This window comes from Pipra filicauda, unplaced genomic scaffold, assembly GCF_003945595.2.
Source record: "Pipra filicauda isolate LSUMZ 115617 unplaced genomic scaffold, ASM394559v2 scaffold266_size1643727_pilon, whole genome shotgun sequence".
NCBI classification, from domain to species: Eukaryota; Metazoa; Chordata; class Aves; order Passeriformes; family Pipridae; genus Pipra; species Pipra filicauda.
The window spans coordinates 216,715-229,482 of NW_024104383.1; the positions used below are offsets into that span (position 1 = coordinate 216,715).

At 48.5% G+C, this 12,768-nt stretch overlaps 1 long non-coding RNA gene across 5 annotated transcripts in view; it reads left to right on the forward strand.

Annotated features, from left to right (window-relative positions):
- Positions 1 to 12,768, forward strand: part of LOC113995683 — a 150,657-nt gene that overhangs the window by 37,513 nt on the left and 100,376 nt on the right. For all 5 annotated transcript variants that reach the window (XR_005563911.1, XR_005563910.1, XR_005563908.1 and 2 more), the window contains exon 3: positions 8,723 to 8,915. This is a non-coding gene — a long non-coding RNA (uncharacterized LOC113995683). The remainder of the gene's footprint in view (positions 1 to 8,722; positions 8,916 to 12,768) is intronic.

Genomic DNA, 12,768 nt, shown 5'->3' on the forward strand with positions numbered 1-12,768 from the left:
TCTGGTACAAGGATAACAGCCTGCTGAGGTGGAAACCTGCCCTGTCCTTACCCAGGGGGACAATGTGAGGCCACTTTAACACAGACTTGCCAGTCTCAGGTGCAGTAAGGATGCTGTTGTCACAGGGCTTGTGTCAACAAGTGTGTCTACAGCTCACTGAAGGAAACAGGGACAAGTCACTGTGTTCCCTCTTACAGATAAGCTTGGCAAGACAAAGTGCCTTATTATATATCTTAACGGAACTGGAGTTTCTATAGAGGCAAGGGTCCTGCAGGCTGTGAAGACTGGAGATAGCAACAGGGGTGCTTCTGGGTCCAGGGTAGGTGAATCCTGCAATTTCCACCTCCCTTAAGAACATGGGACACCTTTGCTCTGTGTTTTATTTCAGTCTGATGGTATCCCATGGGGAAGGGAGGGGACTCTGGCAACGTTCTGCACCATCACTCTGGAGAACTGTGTGTAGGAAATGAGAGCTGTTATTATTCCTACTGTAGGGAAATTGTTTTTGAACGCTTGCTGTTTCCAGCACTTGCTTTTCAGTCTTGAGTAATTTCTGAGGCTGACATGCCATCTCCAGTTGCGTATGTCTTGTGTGGCATGACTGATGCAATTACAGTTGACATTGTCGCAGCATTTTGCACAAATGCCTTTAATTGCAGGCTAGCAGATGACCTCTGAAATAAGCAGCAGAAGACATCAATGCTCTAAACTTCCTTCACGGAAAGAGTTACTGGCTCTTGGGGTAACATGTGGCCAGTGTCAAGTTTTTAAAGCAAATGCTTTCTCGCTGGTTGTGTGCAAGAAGCAGTGTTATTCCATCACTCTGGCACAACCCGCATGTGGGTTTCCCTGTCAGCATTTCTGGCCATGAGACTCCACTTGCAACAGATGAGAGTAGCTGCGTTGGCAGTGGACATCAGTCTGACATGCCTGAGGGTGCATGAAGCACTTTGCCCCCTCTCAGCCCCTTGATATGAGTGCAGCCACTGCGAGGACAGGGGGTGGTGGGGGGGGACTGGCCCCATGGCCAGGGCCAGGCTCTGCAGAGGTGCCTGTCCTCATGGAAAAGGAAAACTGTCAATCCCTGGGGATTTGCTGGAGGAGAGTGGCAGGGTGTCAGGGCTCTTGCAAACACTTCTCCAGGAAGAGGGATGACAGCACCATCTCTCTTCGTGGGTGGGTGGGTGTTGGGCAGGGAGAGGAGGCCCCTTGAAGGCAGGTTAAACAGTGAGAAGAGCAGTGGAGGTGCTGGGGACTCCTGTGCAAGCACAGGCACGTGGGACATTGACTGGGCCTGAAATGGAGAACAAGTGTGGAAATTGCTTCTCCTTGGAGGGTACAGCTCCAGGAGGCAAATGCCAAGGGACAGCAGATGGGGGTGGTGGTGCTAGGCAGTGGGTAGCAGCTGGCTGGGTTGCTTGGCCATGCACCAGCCCTGGAGCTGCTGGTGGGGCTTGTGGGGGGCTGGTGCTGAGCATGCTGTGCTCCCCCATGTGGGGATGGCTATTGGATGTCAGAGGTGGCTACTGAGATGTCAAGGGCAGCTTCTGCTTTCTGACAGCTCCTTGCTGTGGATGGGAGAGGCTAGTTGGGCTGTGGGAGGGCCAAGAGTGGCTGCACCCCTGTGCCTGCTGGCTGTGCTCAGCCTCATTGCTCTGAGAGCGCAGGAAGGCCCTTTCAGGCCGTGGTTGGAGCAACTCACAGCAGCTAATCCAGAGCTGATGGCAGCTCCCTGCTCCCCACGTGCCTGACAGAATCAAGTACTGTGTAAAACCACCTGAGCTTTTAATGACCTCTTGCAGCCACAAACTGGCCATCTAACTTTGCACAATTCACTGAGATTCCATTTTACTCAAGGAAATAAAAATGATAGTTTAAACCATTTCAAATATAGCTGTAAATCCCTAACAACATTAACCTTTTCTAAAGTGTTAAACTGATCCCGTGTGGATTCTCAAAAGTGCTATTAGGAGGAGGCATGAGATACTCTCTCCTGAACTTCAGGCTCCCAAAGTAAATAACAAGCCATGCTGAGTGGGGTTTATTAGCTTTCTGTCTGTGCCTGCCTGTCTCCTCCCTCTGTTCTGAGTCATCTAATATAGGCACTTGTGCTTGGTGAAGGCAGAAGTTCATGGACAGCATCACAGATGTGGGGAGGGGACTAGGGGGATACTGGGGCCCAGTGGGGGTGCAGCAGCTGCTGGGGGAGCGTGAGAAGCATGAGACTGGCCTGTGCAGCCGAGCAGCTCCCTTTGAAGGGATCTCAGGCTCCGGTGTTCAGTTGTCAGGAGGGCTTGGCTGGAGACAGCAATAGTAAGGAAGGGTTTTATGAGGCTTCTGGCTTCATTTTAGAAGACCAGATGTGCCAATTGGGTGCACTGGCTGAGAGAAGGGGATGAGGACACTGGCCTCTCTGGGGCCACAGAGGATTGCTCCTAAAAGGGTAAGGTGGCCTAAAGGAAACACTTTTTTGATAATAACACCACAGTCCTGCACAGGCAGGAAAAACCAGATCAGGGCCTTTTGACTAAAAATATACTCCTGACATGGCACATGTATCTGTGACAGTTCAACAAGATGAATACCATAATAAGAAAGCTGAGAAAAAGGAAGAACGTAAACATAAACATGAATGAACACTGGGATTTAAGGTTTAAGGTTCATTTGCAGATACCCCAAATGTTCGTAATCTCACAGCCACGAAGAAGACATCTCCAGTATTAAACAGCCTCTTGATCAAGACAGAGCTTATGAAAGTAGCTGTTGCATGGAGCAATATTTCCTAAGCATTGCTTAAAAAATAGGATATGGGAATAGATTCTAGCAGGGACTAGTCTGAGACTGGGAAAGGAGGGTGGGTGAGCAGGGCCAGAGCACTGGAGCTGCAGGTTGAAGAGGTTTGCAGAGGACCTTGCTCTGACCCTCTGAAGCCTGCACAGGGATTTGTGTGCTGTCAGGAAGAGGAGGCAATCAGAGCTCAGGGCTAGGCGGGGCTGAGCCCTTGGGATGCCCTTCTCTTTCTGGCCGAAAGAATCTATACTGGATACACAGCCCACTGGGATGGAAATCTTGTCTGGGTAGCCCAACTGCAGCCCAGCTGTGCTGGCAGAGGTAAGAGCTGTCATAGTCCCATGCCAGGGGCCCTTGGGCTATAAGAACACTTCATGGTTCCCATCTTTTCATAGCTACAGAGCTTTCAGTAGTATAAAGTCGATTTTTATTTGAACATATTTGTCATATTAACCTAAACCATGGGCCTGGGCTGCAGTTTGCCCCTCTGATAAACAAGGATAAGCATAACCAGTACTAGCTGAGAAAGGAGATATGGCAGTAAGCAGAGTGTTATTGAATAATGTTATTTTCAGAAGTGCAGCTGCTTGTCTTTGACAAATTAAAAAGGAAAACATCTGCAAGGTACACTGGGAGGAAAATACTTCAGGAGAGGTTTTATCAGGAGTTAGAGGTAATAGTCCTGTAGACACAGTCTTTTGGTGCTCTGCAAAGTATTATAATGCTAGATAATAGTGTTCAGAGAGCCAAAGTAGGCATTTGTATGCACTGTGCAAGGAATGGTGTGTTATTTAAGTGTGCTTTCCTCTAAGAGTCTGTATTCTCTAATTCTCTGTCATTAAATATGAAGAGTTTCTTCCAAATGAGGAGGGAGTTCAGCCTTCAGTGCTTCTGTAGAAGGGAGGATATATGGGCCATCTTCCTGTGCCTTCTCCAGGCTGACACCAGCCCCTCTCACTTCGTGGTTTTAACTGGACATTTTAATAATGGGGCAAAGACAAGCACAGGAAAGCTCCTACCAAAACAGCACACCCACTGCTCTTGTTCCCCATAGCACACCTAGGAAACACCTCCTAGGCTTGCTGGCCTGAGCAGGCTCAGCTGATGGTGGGAGCAGGTGAATGGAAATGAAGGACTGTCTCCTTCTGTAAGGCATGTAGTGGACATACATCTGTTCTCGAAAAGCATATTCATACTTTGTAATGCAGATGTATTTCTCCTGGAGATGATCTGTAATGCATCAGAGGGGAACACACGTTGGGAGGTGGGGAAGAGGTACTGTACTCCTGCCATCTCACACCTTTCCTTAACAAGATGAGCTTCAGGGATTTACAGTCAAACAAAAGGTGAAGATGAACCTCTTGTAAATGGTAGCACTTAAAATTCGTGCTGCTTTGAAGCTGCATGCTGAGCAGATGCTGCATGCACAGCCATTGCCCTCCTGAGATGTGGGTTTTAATTCACCTCCGTTTATGTCACCTGTTCCCCATGTGTTTGTGTTACACTGCTTAGCTCCCAAGGTGCCTGTGGACAAAATGAGCTTTTGTTCCACCTTGTGCTGCTCGACTCTTGCTCATTCTGTCACAGGGTGTTGGACAGCACGAGCTGTGGCCAGGCTGAGCCAGACATTCCGAATCAGTCCCACAAAGCTCTCATCTGAGGAAACTCTTGGTCATCTAGCCGTGTTCTTACACCTCCTGCAGCATGTGGTGTGGGGGTCACTGGGGAAGTTATCAACAAGTTTCCAGAGAAAAGGAACCTTTCTGGGCGGTCAGCCTACCTTCCTGTGTGAGGGGAGCACTGACTGCAGTGATGCCTCTTCGTGGGAACCCACTTGCATGGGGAACAGATGGCATGCTCTGAGGGCTTTGGTGTGCTTGTGCTGGAGCTGGCATTGGGGGTGACACATGTAGGACTCCTTGGACAGAGGAGGAAAATCGTGGAGAGCAGTCAGGAAGGCAAGCTCCCTGATGGTCCTTGCAGAGTTCTAGTCATCTGAAGACCAGAGCAAGGTGCTGCAGAAATAGGTTGTCCAACTCTAGAGTAAATGTTAAGCCTGAAGACAGATGTGGTTGTGGGTACCCAAGGAGCTTCTCATCCGGAACTGCATTAAGTATCTCCTGTGGGACACCAGAGAGCATGCAGAGAGGAGCTGGAGTGCCTCATGGACTCACTACAGCTAATTCTTGGCATGATTTGTAATTATAGGACTCTTGAATCTGCTTATTGCCCCAGGGGCATGTCTTGCACATCTTGTGTTGGAAAACTCTTGCTCATGAGCACAAGGCTGCATCTACAGCACTGGGCTGAAAGGTTCTGAGTAAAAGAAAGCCATATACTCTCACTTGTGTACTTGTGGTGAACAGAGAAAGGATATTTTGTAGAATTAATTCCAGTAGCATTTGGATGCATTCTCCAGTGTCCGTGACTCATTCAAAGAGCCAGTGAAAGGATGGCACAAGCCCATATTCCAGGGATATGCTGCCAAGTGTCTCAGGCTAGCTGGGCTAGAGCTCTGACCCTTGTCTGCAGGACCTCAATCCTCTACATTAGTTATGTTTCCCTGGACAAAAACAGCAAGATGTGGATAAACCTGAGATAAATACGGTTTCTATAGTCCTTGGCACTTCTTTAGCAGAGAGAAGTTAACCAATGTAATTTATTAAATATCTTACAGCTCTTTTTCAGTCATGGTTATCCATAGGTGACCATCTATTTCTAACATGATTGTACTGGAGGGAAGTGGCAGGGTTTGCTGCAGCAAATTCCTTCAGCTGCCAAAGCGAGGTTTAGGGCTTGGTGCTTACCATGCTGCTGCAGTACAGATACATCCTTTAAGCATCAAGAAAGAGATGTGGATTGGCTTTTTTTTTTTCTTCAAAAAATGACATTTTGAAGTAGGTTAAATCTACCACTTTTCCACATTTTCTTAGAGAGAGATTTTTGTTCTGGCTGTTGTACGTGCTTTCCATGAGAAATTATTTATGAGCTCCTCAATCCCTCGTCTACTCTTCTTGATGTAACAATAGTAGACCTGGAGGAATGACCAAGGTTAGTTTTATAGTCTTGCTTCAGATGTAGTGCCAAGTTATTCAGTGCTTCGTTTTGTTAGTGCCTGAACCAAGGGGCAATTTATCTCAGCAATGTCCTTCAGATTATACCTATATACCATTTTACCAATAAGGCATGCACCTGCTGCTCCAGTCCCAGAAGAAATCAATGTTTCATTTCAGAGATGCCAGTTCTTTGCTCTCCCTCCTTTTGCCATTCTTATGAAGACAAACTTTTTAGGGGGCATGGGAAGAAATACAGAAAAATTGTGGAAAAACCTCCCCTACTTCAGCTACGACATCCTGTTCAATTACGAATCATAAAGAAGCTCGCTGAGGGCAAGGTCGTCAGGGTTTAAGTGGTGAATATACATGAACAGGATGGGACATGCCCTTTGTTGGGGTCTGTATGGACGGGATGGGGCACAGCCTTTGTTGGGGTCCCCTCCAGATGATGGGCCTAGACTGCTGCAGTCCTGGAAGGAAGTGTACAGTGTGACTATGGCATTGCTGTCTTTGCTGGACAAATGCAAAGCTGTAGCTCAGTTCCTTGCTCACAGCCAGTTATCTATCCTGGCACTGGTGTAATTCTAATACATACTTTATTGCTTGTCAATATTTTAACCTTCCTGGCACATTATCCCCTAGGGCAACTGAGCAGCCTTAATAATATAGCTGATAATTATCATCCTGGTGAATAGAGTTATCACTAGGGTCCTGTATAAATCACGTGGAAAAGATGACAGATTTCACTGGCTGATCATTACAAAAATGGGAAGAGGTGACAGCTTAATGGGGAAGGTAATAAAACCAACAGTGAAGTAATTTATAATATAGGCAATGATTCTCAGGCTTTTCTATTTGTTTTCATGCTAATAGAAGATAAATGTCATATTAGGAATAAGACCTGAAATTTCTATTAAAAATATTTGGAAAATTTCATTAAATATCAGCAATTCCCAGCTCAAGAAGTGGCAGCATGGGTCTTAATTACATCTCTTAATTACCTGTATGAGGTCCTTAGAACCCAAGTGGGGAATAATAGTATTTGCTTTGCTTTCTTGGTGTGCTGCAAGGGGTGATGTTTCTAAATGCTGGCCACTGGTGGAAAGCAGGACAGCAGTCCTGGCAGGGATCCTGAATCAGGTACCTCATGGCTATTTTGGTAGGCTGCAGGTTTCACAGGAGATCCAAGCTGTCATAAGCGAAGAGCAAGACTTCAGCGCAGGTGTGAGAAAGCCCTGCAGCAGTACTGGAGCTGTGAGAAAGGGAGGGTGCATTACAGAGTGGGCAAAGGACTAAGGCACACTCACCAGAAATATATGACGGACTGGTGTTTGCACCTGTAAGTTACCTGTTAGTATTGCTGGTTGGTCCTCTGGACTGCAGGCTATGAAAGTGCATGTGTGCAGCCTTCGGCATTTATACTCCACACTAACAAAAGGTTTGGGAGTATGAGTGAGCTGTGGTGGGACTGCAGAGTGAGCAGGAGTGTCCTGGGAAACGGCCACAGCTCCCTGGGTGAGACCAGAGTAACAAGCAGCTGAGAGAGCAGCAGATGGGAGGCTGCCAGCCCAGCTCTCGGCGGGAGCCTGGGTGATCCGGGGAGGGACCGGGGCTGGGGCTGGAGGTGCTGTGGGCACTGTTGTGTGTTGAGTGGGTGCTGGGGCTGAGCAGGTGAAGACTGGCGTGGTGCTCCCCAGCAAAGTGCGGTTGCTGTGCACCGCCTGTCATCCTGTGCTGTCACCCTGTGCACCGCCTACCTGTGGAGCCAGTGCTGCCGTGGCTGGGAGAGCAGGAACACCTCTTCCCAGTCAGCAGCCTGGCCTGGGCTGGCTTGGCTCTGGATGGTCTCCTCAGCAGTGATTAATGTGAGGATGTCTCTGGGATGCAAGCTGGGGAAGGGAGAGCAGTGGAAAATATATTTGTGTCTGTGCTTAACATTCACAGTGCATTCTCTTGCATTTCTTCTAAACAAGCACTATGAGGTCTGAGCCCCAGTACCTCTAATCTAGTGAGGGCCTTATTGATCAGGTCTTGCTATTTGGTCCCCTGAGCCGCCTCGTGTTGCACAAAAGGGATAAATTGCTCCTTATACTTTCAAGAGTCAGAATGTTTTTAGTGTATGTAGACCCATATGATAAATACAGAGGCACAGCTGGGACGAGACTAGCAAAAAGCAGAGGGATAATTAACAGCTGGAACAGCACAAACTAGTTCCCAATCCCAAGCCCTGAAGGAACACGATACATTCATCATGCTGCTCTCTGGGCTGATGCTGCAGCTCTGGGGTGCGTAGTATTGAATTACAGTCTCTAGAAAATATTGTTTGGGGAATGTTGAGGAGAGCTGGTAAACAATGTGCTAGAAGGTGACAGATACATTTGCAGCTTCATATAGGGCTTTCATAATAAAAAGAGCCATGCGGGGTTTTCCCCTCTCTGCCTGCCTGTCAGAGCTGGCAGCAGGCAGGCTGCCAGGCTTCGGCAGGGCCGGCAGCCATTGGGCTTGCTTCCTTCTGATGACTGTTTTCTTTAAAATAGTATTTTGTTACTGTGTGAAGCACTAACAATGGCTGATAAATCTCAAGCTTAATGAAGCACCATCCATGATTCAGCTGCTGTAGATAACAACATATAGAAAGAAGGCTCTTAACTCTGGATTTGGACTCAGTCTAACCTGGACACCCCTTCTGGACTCTCTTGTCTTCAATGTGGTGTTACAGAGCATGGCACAGAGGCTCCCAGCTCAGAGCTGCTGCCCACATGATCTGGGCAGAGCTGGTGATCAGGAGCTGCACTTCAGCCGTGTGGAGGTGTGGAAGATGGAGGCAGCCAAAATCTATCTGCTTTGTAATTCCTTTCTATCCCCTTTCTTCACAGGAATTTATTCACAAGACTCTAATCTAGGATGACCCTTCACTCGTACAAACCTGCTGATGAGTGATGGCAGTGTCCCCTGAGTCGAGCTCACAACATGCTCAGGAGCTGCCTTCCTCTGGAGCATCCTGCATCACAGCCCCAGGGCCCTGAGTACAAGGTGTATCTGTGAACCAACAGTGAAGCACACACCAAGGTAAGGGAGGGGGAATCCTGTGTTCTCATTCAAATGCCACATCCTTCTGGCAGCACAAACTAGGTATTTGCTTGCTTCATTGATTAAATGGGGGACTCCCACAGCCACGGTAACCAGTGGTGTCTGTGCACAGGGGGTGAACAGGGGATGAATGGTGAGGTTTTCTCTGTGTGATGATGAAAGGGGAAGTTTTAAGGTGGTTTGCTATCAATTAAAAAATACCATGAGAATCTTGAAGACAGAAAAAGACACACAAGAGTTGAATACATGGGAAAATCTGCAGCAGCAGTATGCTGCTTCTGGATGGATTTTCCTGCACATGGAGTGAGTGCTCCCAGCAGCACTGGAGCACGTGATGCGCACCTGGATTTCTGGTAAGGATGCATCATATGCTTTCTGCAGAAGATGTGGGATTTAAGGTTATTCCATCCTTGCTTATGTGCCACCCCGGCCCCCAAGGAACATGGGTGGCAACTGATATGGCATTAGAAATACTGCTCAAGGAATCCTGACTGCATGGAAGGTCCTGAGCCAGGGAGCTCCGACTCACCTGCTCAGTGAGCTTCTGCTCAGCTTAGAGTTTCTGGGTCCTCATGGCATCAGAGTGGCAGAGTGTGAGTCCACCTGCCCAGGCTGGCCAGCTGCCAGAGGGGAGCTTTTGTGGTGGAGAGCCAGGCACCCAGGCAGCTGTGGTACCCCAGCAGTGGCCAGCCAGGGTTGTTCTGGGGGGGCTGTGGTGGGGCAGCTGCTTCCCCTCCAGCTGACTAAGGCAGCAGCTGCTATGGGCTTTGCTTCTGCTCCAGAGTAGTGCTGTGATTACAAGACAGACATAAAGTCACAGAATCATCATCAAAACCTAAAGTAAAGTATTCAGCTCATAAAAAATGTGTCACCTGAACAAACAGAAGAGTTACAGCTTTCCCTTCTTCCCCTTGGAGCCAAGGGGAGAGTGTGCCACTATAGCAGAAGCCTGAGGAGTCAACAGTGGCCAAAGCAGAGGATTTCACTACCCCTGGAGAAGCTCTTTCACATTTATTTGTCATATGTTTCTATTTAATGCACTGGTTAGGGGCAGGACTTGCAGACAGCCACAGATTGTGCATGTGAATTGGTGTAAATGTTATGTACGACCATTGTCAGCTCTGCTCCCCAGGAAGATTGATACACAGAATGAATCTTCTCAAGCTGCTTCTGAAAAGATTCATGACACTGCAGTGAAAGTTGCTTCCAATGGGAACCTCTGTGTACTGGTGCCAGCATATATTTTATTCCCCATGACTACAAGGGCTGGTTAGGTTATGAGCCTCCCACTGAAATGGACCGCATACAATTGCCAGATAATTGGTTCTTTTCCTTGTAGGCTGATGAAGTTATGGTTCACCTCTGACTCCCCCAAGAGCAGCAGGCACAGCACCATGGGCTGCTTATCTCTCATCCAGGTGCTCAGCCTGTCTGTCCCTTCTACCTAGCATGGCCAGAGGGGAAGCCCCAAGAGTAGAGGGCAGGGAGCAGCTGCTGAGCATGGGTTTGACCACGGGCTTGCTGCCTGAGCCGGCAGTGGGGCTGCAGGACCGTGCAGGTTCGTAGGGTGCTGGTCCACGCTGGGGGTGGTGTGGCAGATTCAGCTGCAGAGTGATGCTGAAATCAGGTCACTGTGAGCATTGGTCCTTGACAGGTGCTGTAGCCCAGCTGTCTGGCCTTTGTCCCTGGGACCATGTACTCATCTGTTGTGGCATGTCCCAGCTGCTGCTAGTGCTGGTGCTGCAGCTGCGGCAGAGGACACGTGGAACTCTTCAAATCTCGTGCTGATTGTATCTGGCTGCAATTGAAGGCTCGGGAGACCTTGGAAAAGAGCCCTTTGCCTGCCTCCCTGTCTGATTGATCTTACCAAGGGGCCATGACTGATCTTGAAAATCTCCCTGCTCCCAACTGAGCAGTCACAGAGAGGCATCAGATATCCATCTTCCCCCTTTGGTCTTGTCCTCCTTTGGATAATGACTCTCTCCTCCAACACACCTGCTCTCTCTTCTGCTAGACCTCCTTGGTGTGCAAACATGTGGCTCCTCTATGCTGGCATTTTAGAGTGAGATTGAGCAGTGTTGCTGCTTGGAGCCATCCTGTTGCTTGCTCCTCTCCTCCTCCTTGCAGGTTTGTACAGCATCTTCACCCAGTGTGAGAAGAATCCGGGGGTGAAGTGGCGTAGGGTGGTGGGAATGCTGCCACTGGGAAGGCCATGCATGCTGGAAATATCTTTTCCTTGGAAAGGTCCTAAAAGAACTGAGTCTGCCAATCAAGCACTCTACAAACAAAGATTAATGTGCACCCCTCATGCTGAGCCACAACTCTCTGTTTATTGCATTTTAACATTGTCAACAGCGCCTGCCGAGGTGCTCGCTGTGCTCTGCTGACCTCCACTATTTGCGATGGCATAGGAATTGATTGTGGTTGAAAGAACTTTACTGGAATAAAATGAGCTTCTCAATTATTGCCACACAAATAAATCTCTCTGTTTCAGTAATCCCCCCCAGGGAGCACTTCCAAAACCCTGTGTTCTTTTAGGACCTTTCTGATGGAAAGTTCTTATTTCTGTAGTTTGGCTTTTAGGATGGCTCATCTACTTTACTGGGCACCCTGTGGCAGCAGGACTGTCCAGGAGTGCTGGCACCTTCTGGAGACATCTTCCCAAAAGGTGTCAGGCACATAAAAGCTGAGAGTGCTTGGGACTATCCCTGCTAAGGCCTCTTCCTTGTGCTGCCAGTTACAGTGCTCTGGAACATAAAACATGGAAATAATTAAGTAGATTAATTAGCTAACGTTTGCACAGGACCTGGAAAATATAAAGAACTATATAATTGCTAGGTACCGTAGATTAATTAGTTAACGTTTACCCAGTGCTTTGTAAACGTAAAGGTAGCATAGCAGTGCTAAGTATTATAATTAATTAAGTTTTCACTCTTTGTAAGATTCGTTTTGGGCAACAACAACACCAAGAGTTCAGTTTTCCAGTTTGGCTCCACAGGAGGGAAGGATGAGGGGTGCGATGTGACCTCCAGGGATGCCACTGCAGGCAGGCCAGGCTGCGGGGTGTGAGTGACATGGTCACGGCCACGGCCGTGGAGTGGGGCCTGCTGGGGTCTGGCCTTGCTTTGTGCTGCTGGTGATGGTGGCTGAGTGCCAGACCTGTGCCTGCAGGAGCAAACTACAAGGAAACTGGTGATCTGTGTAGAAGATCCCTGAGCAATGTTAGCAGGAAATTCCAGGGGCAAAAAAGTCTTTGCATTGTGTTGGTGCCTGTTACTGTTCTGTGTTTCCTCCAAACTCCTCTGGACACTGTGAGGGCTGGTTCTCAGCACAGTGATGCACTGGGTGACTGTGTCCCGCTGCAGACACTCAGAGGGGGTACATGAGGGCTTGGGGGCACAGGGCAGGGGATGGGGTGTAGCAGACTCGCTGTCTTGCTGCACAGCAGTCCCATTGCTGCTCCCATGCCTATTGTCTCGACAAGCATATGAACTCCTCCCTTTGGGCTCCAGGAAACCCTGCATTTGGCATGTGTCCAAGGATGGTTTGCATGTGCACTGTGGCTGTTTGGGCACGGGAGAATGAGGATTATTGCTTGGTGCAGTCAGCTGTACGTAAAAACATGTGCTTTTAGAGGGCCCTACATAAGAACAGCAGTTGCAGCTCGTTTGTCTCTTTTATCTGTCTGTGGCAACTGCTGAGGGCACATGTGGGTTCCACACTTGGATGTCACTGAGATGCAGTCGTTCCTGTGCAGATCTGCAGTATGTGAAACCCTAGAGTGCAGGCATTTCCTGGAGACTAATGTGAATAGCTGGAAAGGGCTGAAGGA